The 8,444-nt window shown below is 41.1% G+C and overlaps 1 long non-coding RNA gene across 1 annotated transcript; it reads left to right on the top strand.

Annotated features, from left to right (window-relative positions):
* Positions 1–479: 479 nt before the first annotated feature.
* On the top strand, positions 480–4,837 carry LOC128136112 (uncharacterized). Its single transcript, XR_008233257.1, has 2 exons — positions 480–720; positions 1,358–4,837. It is a non-coding gene; the product is annotated as an uncharacterized LOC128136112 (long non-coding RNA).
* Positions 4,838–8,444: the final 3,607 nt, after the last annotated feature.

Genomic DNA, 8,444 nt, shown 5'->3' with positions numbered 1-8,444 from the left:
ATTTTATTAGTGTTATCATCATCATTATTAGTTTCTCCTTTTCTGTTCTATTAAACCGTTCTTATCTCAACCCACGGGTTTTGCTTCTTTTTCCCAATTTTCTCCCCCATCCCACTGGGTGGGGGGGGCAGTGAGTGAGCGGCTGCGTGGTGCTTAGTTGCTGGCTGGGGTTAAACCACGACAGTTATATTATATGCAAGTAATAGTGCAATTATATGTAGGACATCAACACTGTAATATTGTAAAACTCATAACATTTTTAATGCATTTACTTGGAACTTCAGAGTACTGAAGTCACCTGACTATATCCGAAAATAAATTTAAAACTTCCATATGGCAGTTTAAGGAACTATTTGTCACTGTCTCTTTTTAAGATTTAAAATCTTCAAACTAACGCGCAAGCGCGCTGAAGGCGAATCCACGCCCGGGGAGACAGCTCCCCCTTTCTAGTGACTTCCCCGGTTCGGGGCGTCATCAGTGCGCGCCGCTTTGGGAGCGAGGCCGTGGCGCGGAGGACTCGCCTGGAGCTGTGCAGTTGGAGCGAGTCAGGTCCCACCCGCCATGTCGGAGGGCGCGGAGAGGTCCGCGGGGGCCCACAGCTCCTCTGAGTCCTCCGCCCAGGGTTTCGCTGCTGCCGAGCCGCGGATCATCAAAATCACGGTGAAGACTCCCAAGGAGAAGGAAGAGTTCGCTGTGCCCGAGACCAGCAGCGTCCAGCAGGTGAAGGGTTGGGGGCGGTGGGTGGGGAGCGCAGCCAGGGGGAAGAGCCCTGGCCTGTGGTTTCCGCCTCCTACGCTTGGAGGGTGAAGGCCCTTCGCGATGACAAAGCAGCTTCTGCTTATCCGAGCTGCTCTCGGCGCTGTTGGGCGAGTATCGGGGCTGGCCCGGCCTTGTGGAGGGCCGCTGCTAACTGAGGTTATCGGGAGTGGTGAAGAAACCTTCTGCGTCGTCTTCTCCACGGCTCCTCCCTGTTGCGATGCTGAGAGCCGGCCCGGGAGGTGGACGTAGCTCGTTTCGCAATTCTGAGTTGCTCTGCCGAGCTGACTCAGTCTGGCAGTAGGAGGCTCGCTGGCTAACTAGTACAACTGTAGAAAACATGCAATCACCTCCGTGGCAGTGCTATAGTGCCAATAATTATCTTGACCTAAAATTGGCTTTAGAAACAGCGAGTAGGCTATGGCAAAGATCTCTTAATTTTAGAAAACCCGCGTCTTTAGACTGTATAAAACTTCCACTACAAATAAAGCACAGCTTCTGCTGTGCTTCAGTGTACTAGTGTCTGATAACTCTGAATTGTTAGGGTCTTTGTTCTAAGTTTTTTATGAAAGTTAGTATCTCATTGTGCCTTTGATTCAAGAGAAACAGTGGCACCTACTGAATCATTGACGCTATTTCCTGCAGCACTTCAGTTTTTTGGAGGCCTTCCATGTGAGTATTTACCAGGACTTAATTTGTTTAGATTAGGAGGCTACAAATCGTAGGAAAGGTGTGGTCAAAGCATAAGGCAGATATCTATAAAGCCAGTCTCTCCTACTTGTGAAGGATGTAGATATTGCTATGCTAAAATACTTGAAAAGGTGAAATTCCCTGAAGGAGATTAAGAACTTACTTCATTTTCTATAAAACTTCTCTGAAATTCAGTGTATGCAACTTGACATCATGTTATTTTTTTTGTACAGTAGGTAACTGCAAACCTCACAAAAAACCACAACGGTTATATATGTAAGAGTGCAACTGATGTATAGAAATGGAGCTTTAAATCGTTACTTGCTGATGAGTCAGAAGACACATGTTGTTTTCAGAGGGGAAATGCAAAATGTGAGTTAAAAAGCTCTGATCTTCTAGCCAGGGTGCTGGCTCTATACATTTTACAGACTCTTGCGCCACCTAGTTGTAAAATTCTTTGTAGTTGCGTTTTGTTTTCTATAAAACACGCTGGTTCTAATTTAAGGATCACATTCGTCCTGAAAAGCAGTTTGATTGCAATAATATTGGGGACTTCAGGAATTATAAACAAACTCATTTAAGATGTAAATTTGCGATATATCTAACTTTAACAACATGATTTCAAATGTGAGTCCCAATGGGAATATCAGGTTTTTCTAGTAGACGGTTGTCTTAAAAACTGAAATAGTTATACATGCTAACAAACCCATAAATTTTTACTGAAAACAATCATAAAAATTTAAGTGATTAATAGAACATATTGCTTTAAAATGTCTTAATCTTCTATAGATATCTTAAACTTTAAATATTGTCTTGGTATCCCTTTGAGCTGATATTAACAGATTAGATTTGCAGTTGAATCTTCCTGCGAAGTAAGACTGCTGCTGCCCCTGTGGGTCCGCCATTTGCTTTGATTCCTGGGCAAAGTTACAGCTGGCACAAAAAAAAAAAAAAAGCAAGACTGTAGTGTGACTAGTATTGGCTGTTTTTCTTAAACTGTCAAAATAAGTTGTTGTTAATAATAAGCATTATATAGCATAATAACAATAGACGTGATACTTCTAGAGCCAGCCCTGAAAATAGGTTAGCCTCAAATAAACAAATTGAGCATCTGTTCAAATGCATATGGGATCAGCAAGTGGGTTGTTCTGTTGGTATAGGCAAGCAGGCAATGTCTGCCCTATTTGCAGGGGGAGGCAGCCTAAACTCGTACAACTGAATAGCTTTTATTTTGCTGTGTGTTCCTGTAGCTAATATTATGACTTAGTGAGACTTGGGTTTGTTTACAGTCACTTCAGAATAGAGCCAAAACAAAACCCTAAGACTTTTAGATAAATATTTTGGGTTATTAGGGCTAAATTTAGGGCTACGCAAAGTGTATTTTATGTTGCTCCGTTGATGTAAGTCAGGTTTGCAACTGTTCAAAGTTGAGGAAGATTTTCCTATGTTAGAAGACTTCAGTAACATAGGGTTTGTTATTGCTGATCCTATGTTGTGCCTCTAAGAACAGGCAGTAGTATGTAGGTTAAAATGAAAAATAACCCTCAAGTACCAAACTGCTCTGGGAGGTCAGTTGATTGTAAGTGTCACCCATCTGTCTTTATTTTCCGCGGAACTTATTTGATTATGCTGAGCACAGCTTGGCTCAGTATTAGGACAAGGACCAAATATTTGCTTTGTTGATTTGGTATGATACTGAACTTGCAGGCCCATACACTGCTCTGCAAAGACTTCTATTCATGGTAGGTAAAGATGAATACCTATAAGCCTGCTGATTTGAAATCCCAATACGCAGGAGACTTTAGCTCAGTTAGCTCTGTCTTTCATCTTTTTTCCTTAGTTTTATTTTGTGGGTTCTGTGGGCTTGACTTTAACAGTGTGTTTTGGTAAAACTCATATACACAGAGAGAGTGAGCAGTCATGTTACAGACTACTCGTGCATTACTGTCTCTTCTTAGTGAATGACTTGAATTATTTGAGTGATGAGGTGTTGGAACTGGTTCCATTAAAAGCAATTTTACTTTCTTCATTTAGTCTGTTTACCCTGTAGGCATTCTTGGAATGCCAACATAGCAACATTGGCAAAGTTCAAGATGTTATTGTAATTGATTCAGAGTTACTATCCACCAGCACATATGCAGACTTTAAGATATCAAATTATGCACTTTGTGAACACTGTAACTCTTAGAGAATAACATAGGTTGCTTTATATTTTTAATTATTAGGCTAACAGAGTTTGGATACAACAAATGTGCGCTATTAATTTTAAAAGCCTGCAGTTCTTGCAGAGAATTATTGTCAGTCCTATGATTATCTGAAAATTTCAGGGTAATGTCTGTTTGGAAAAGTTAGTGAAATCGAGTTTAGTTCATATAACCATAGAAAACAGTTTAAATTATTTTTTTTCTCTTTTTATTTAACGTCAACCTTTCTTCAGTGAGGAATATAGTTTTCAGTAGTAATAGATTATTATTATCAGTGTGTAGTATATTTTTAAACTAATTATATACCTGAAAATTGTGCTTTCTGTACTACACTGAATTATAAATAAACTCACCTACTGAACTATATGTGTAAATGTATACATTGCGTTGGGACTCTGTTCATTGACAAGTGGAGATCTGGTTAGAATTGTATTCTCTGTTTAAAATTTGAATAAATATTATTGTTGAAACTTTAAATCCATAAATCCAGTGTTTCAGATTTGTGCCTGGTTTTCACAATCACAAATTGGCCATGTTTGGCATATAAAGATCACGTGTACATGTTAAGGGGAGCATTGGGTGATTTGATAGTGGAACATCTTTCCTAACTTCTGTATGCTTTTAATATTTCTTATAATGCTTTATTTTATAAGGGCAGCTTAATTTCAGTTCTCTTAACATAACCAGTTCTGTCTTCCCTGTAGCCTGGGGATTATTGAACAGTACGACCAAAAGAGGTTGGAACTAATATAGTCCAATCTGTTCTTCTTTTTCAGTATTACAATCTAGCTTTCTGTCGGCACTAAAGGAACTTGAGTGCGTGAATTGTTTAGCACCAAAGTTAAAGCATTGCTTTTTTCACCATCTTATGTCTCAGTGCACTGAAGCACATCATTGATACATCTGTGTGACTGTTTATGGAGTCAGCCTTGTGATATAGTCTGATTATTCACGTTTCTTTGAAATAAAGAAACCCTGTTTGATTCAGCACTTAAGTAATTTTATTTTTCTCAGACTTTGGAGAAAAGTGATTTAGAACAATGGTAATTTGCTGTTTGATAGCATAGAACCCTTTAGAAGAAAGTATATTGACTTCCCTGACAGTTGACTTAACTGATATTTTTCAAGATGCATCTGCCTAACCAAGGTAACTGGCAAATGTTTTCTGACTGGCGGGTATAATAAAATATGAATACCTAATTAAATAATACTCTAAAGTCTCTTGTTTGCAGATACTTTTATGCAGAGTGAGTTTCATTTTGAGGTTTCAGTATAAGGGTAGGTGCGGTGGGTTGACCTTGGCTAGCCACCAGGTACCCACCAAGCCGCTCTGTCACTCCCCCTCCTCAACTGGACAGGGGAAGAGAGAAAATATGATGAAAGGCTCGTGGCTCGAGATAAGGACAGGGAGATCACTCAGCAATTACCATCACAGGCAAAACAGACTCGACTTGGGGAAATTAATTTATTACCAATCAAATCGGAGTAGGATAATGAGAAATAAGAACAAATCTTAAAACACCTTCCCCCCACCCCTCCCTTCTTCCCGGGCTCAACTTCACTCCCGAATTCTCTACCTCCTCCCCCCGAGCGGCACAGGGGGACGGGGAATGGGGGTTGCGGTCAGTTCATCACACGTTGTCTCTGCCTCTCCTTCCTCCTCATGCTCTTCCCCTGCTCCAGCATGGGGTCCCACCCATGGGAGACAGTCCTCCATGAACTTTTCCAACGTGGGTCCTTCCCACAGGCTGCAGTTCTTCTTGAACTGCTCCAGCATGGGCCCTTTCCATGGGGTGCAATCCTTCAGGAACAGACAGCTCCAGCGTGGGTCCCCTGTGGGGCCACAGGTCCTGCCAGAAATCCTGCTCCAGCATGGGCTCTCAATAGGATCACAGCCTCCTTCGGGTGCATCCACCTGCTCTGGTGTGGGGTCCTCCATGGGCCACGGGTGGATATCTGCTTCACCGTTAACCTCCACGGGCTGCAGGGGGACAATCTGCCTCACCATGGTCTTCACCACAGGCTGCAGGGCAATCTCTGCTCCGGTGCCTGGAGCACCTCCTCCCCCTCCTTCTTCACTGACCTTGGTGTCTGCAGGGTTGTTTCTCTCGCTTATTCTCACTCCTCTCTCCCAGCTGCTGTTGCGCAGTGGTTTTTACCCCTTCTTAAAAGAATTGGAATTTGTTTCTTGAAAAAACTTTTTTTTATAGGTTTGGTTTGATTATGGAGATTTGAGGAAACAATTTGGTTGCGTAACTAGCATGCATAATTGGCAAGGGCTAATTTCTAGGCGCAGGAAGATAGTAACTCTCTGACAACTCATGAAAGACTGAAAAGGCTTCTACAGAAGCCTTCTTTGGGTGAGCTGTCTAGCTATGCTTCATCTGCTGTAAACCATAGGCAGTGTTAAAAGTCCTATCCTGTGTTCAAAACAGGAGTTTGGTTTGGGAAGAGTGAATATGTATGTAGAACATGTACTTAACCTGCACAATTAGGCCCGACGGGGTGCACGATAGGTGGAGCGATCCCCCATGCACCCAGCGCTGCAATAAAGAATGCCTGCTTTCTAAAACTCCAAAATCGAGTCTTAGAGAGTTACCTCGACCGGCTTTTTTGGTGTCAGTTTTAGTAGAAGCAACCCTATAACTTTATCTGACTTATAAATTCAGCTCTATTGCTCACAGAATGATATTTTTAAAAGGGAGAAGAGACAGGTAGAAGCCCAATATTATAATTGGTCAGGTTTTAGTAAGACCCACAAAAGCAAAAGAACATGTAAATTTTCTGTTTGCAGGAACAAGCAAGTATTGCTTCTAGTTTGTGTGGAGATATTTTAGACACAGCCAAGAAGGGCAAACACAAAAATGTTAATTTCATCACCATTAGGAATATTTGGGTGATGGTGATGAGATCAGTATAGTTTCATATATGGAAAAGTGATAAAATAATCAGGGAAAAATATTAAATTATTAAGCTTTCATTTCTGGAAGATGTCTTTTAGACGTCTGTCTCAGAATACGATAAGCAAGTCAGCAGAGATGATAAGTGATCTCTGAAAATAGAACTTGAATTACTGTAATGTAACTTAAAAAACAGATTTATGTAATTTTGACGTGCGGAAAACAGACTCCACAATCGGTGAGATTGTAAAGTAGGTATGTTCATTCAGCGCTGGGCAGCACGGGGGGTAGTCCCACCAAAGTCGTGCGCGCCTGATTTGGCAGTTCACTTTAAATTTATACAGTTAAGTGTTACATATACATAGTTTCGCAATATGCCTATACATAGGCATTACCTATCCCTGCTTCATATTATAATTAGCTCTAGGAAGTCATTTCCATAGTCTCCTCTCAACTGCACTTGCGCAGTGCCTCCTTATGGTGGTCGTCTGGTGGTCGTGAAGATGAAGGCTGTATGTCTTCTTCACAGTGAACTCTTAACCTTCTGTCCCTGTGCAGACTCAGTTGTCCCTTGGCATTTGTCCAAATCACAAGGTCGGTCCTGGCTGGTTCTTGGAGTCACTGCTGATTCTTATCAGGGACTATCTCCTGTCCCAGTCAGCCTCAACAATGGAAACTTAAACATCACTTCTCATCCCCTTGGGCCATGTCTACCTCTATTGAAACTTCTTTAATTTCATTATAAGCTAGATAATTATTAAACAATTCCTATCTACATTCATATATCTACTATATCTACTAAGGTTCCTTTAGTTCCCCGTCTCAGTCCCCCCTTTTCTAGAAAATAGTAAATTCTTTTACTATATCCAACTCTAGTATTTTAATGCATTATTTCCTTATTTAGCATTTTCTCAAAATACTTGTTGGACTCAAGTTTTCGTCGCAACTGATTCTTTTTCCATTCACTGTAAGAGTCCCCTGTATTCTTACAGCACCAAACGCCACATTGAACCATTATGTAAAGGACTACAGACAAGAGAATGATGATTATTACAGTGACAAACAATTGTTTCAACCATGTGAAATTTGGCAACCAGGAGGTTAATTTCTCCCATATCTCAGTGAATCCCCATGAAGTGTCATCTTGTGACATTAAAATGTAAAAGTTGGGTTTTTTTCCAAATTTGAGAGAGATCTGTTTCTATTCGTTTCTTTTGGTTAACATAGGTGCAGCAGCGTTCATTAATCACAGTGTACAGGCCCCCTTGCTGACCAAAGAGCATGTCTAGACCTAGTCGATTCTGGAGCACCATTTTTCCTAGGGAAGTGGTTTCTTCCTGGAGGGCCTTTATAGCATCGATTGTGACATTATTAATAAAAGATTTACCAGAGCTTTTTCTAACTCACTAACTCCCAATGATGGAATGAAAGCTAGTTGGTCTTTCCACTAGAGGATTGCTGGTGTGTTTTTGCCTTACTACTGGTTTCATATAAGTTCGTAAAAAGTTTTGGGAATCGTGATCAGTTAAATTTTTAATCGTAATGGTATTAGGAGCTATGGTTCCTACGGCACATTGGCCAGTCCAACCTAGAGGCAGTACTTTATATCCTGTCTGTCCACAAATCCAATACCATCCTAATCCTACTGGGGTGGGCCATCCCCTGGGTGTAATAGAATTATGCCCCCGGGTTCTTGCAACCCGGGTTTGATTGGAGTTCCACATGTTTGTGCTACCATACTTAATATATTCAGTACAATTGGGGTAACTTCCAACAAACAACTTAACTGATCCACATTTAGGGTCTGTGTTATTACTTCCAGAATTCTTAGTTGTGTTTTTCAGATGGCACCTTTGAACACATGGAACCTTTTGGGTTTCATTCCACAATTCGC

This window comes from Harpia harpyja, chromosome W (genome assembly GCF_026419915.1).
Source record: "Harpia harpyja isolate bHarHar1 chromosome W, bHarHar1 primary haplotype, whole genome shotgun sequence".
Classification (NCBI taxonomy): domain Eukaryota; kingdom Metazoa; phylum Chordata; class Aves; order Accipitriformes; family Accipitridae; genus Harpia; species Harpia harpyja.
The sequence above is the reverse complement of the archived record's forward strand: the minus strand, read 5'-3'. Positions and strand labels throughout refer to the sequence as shown.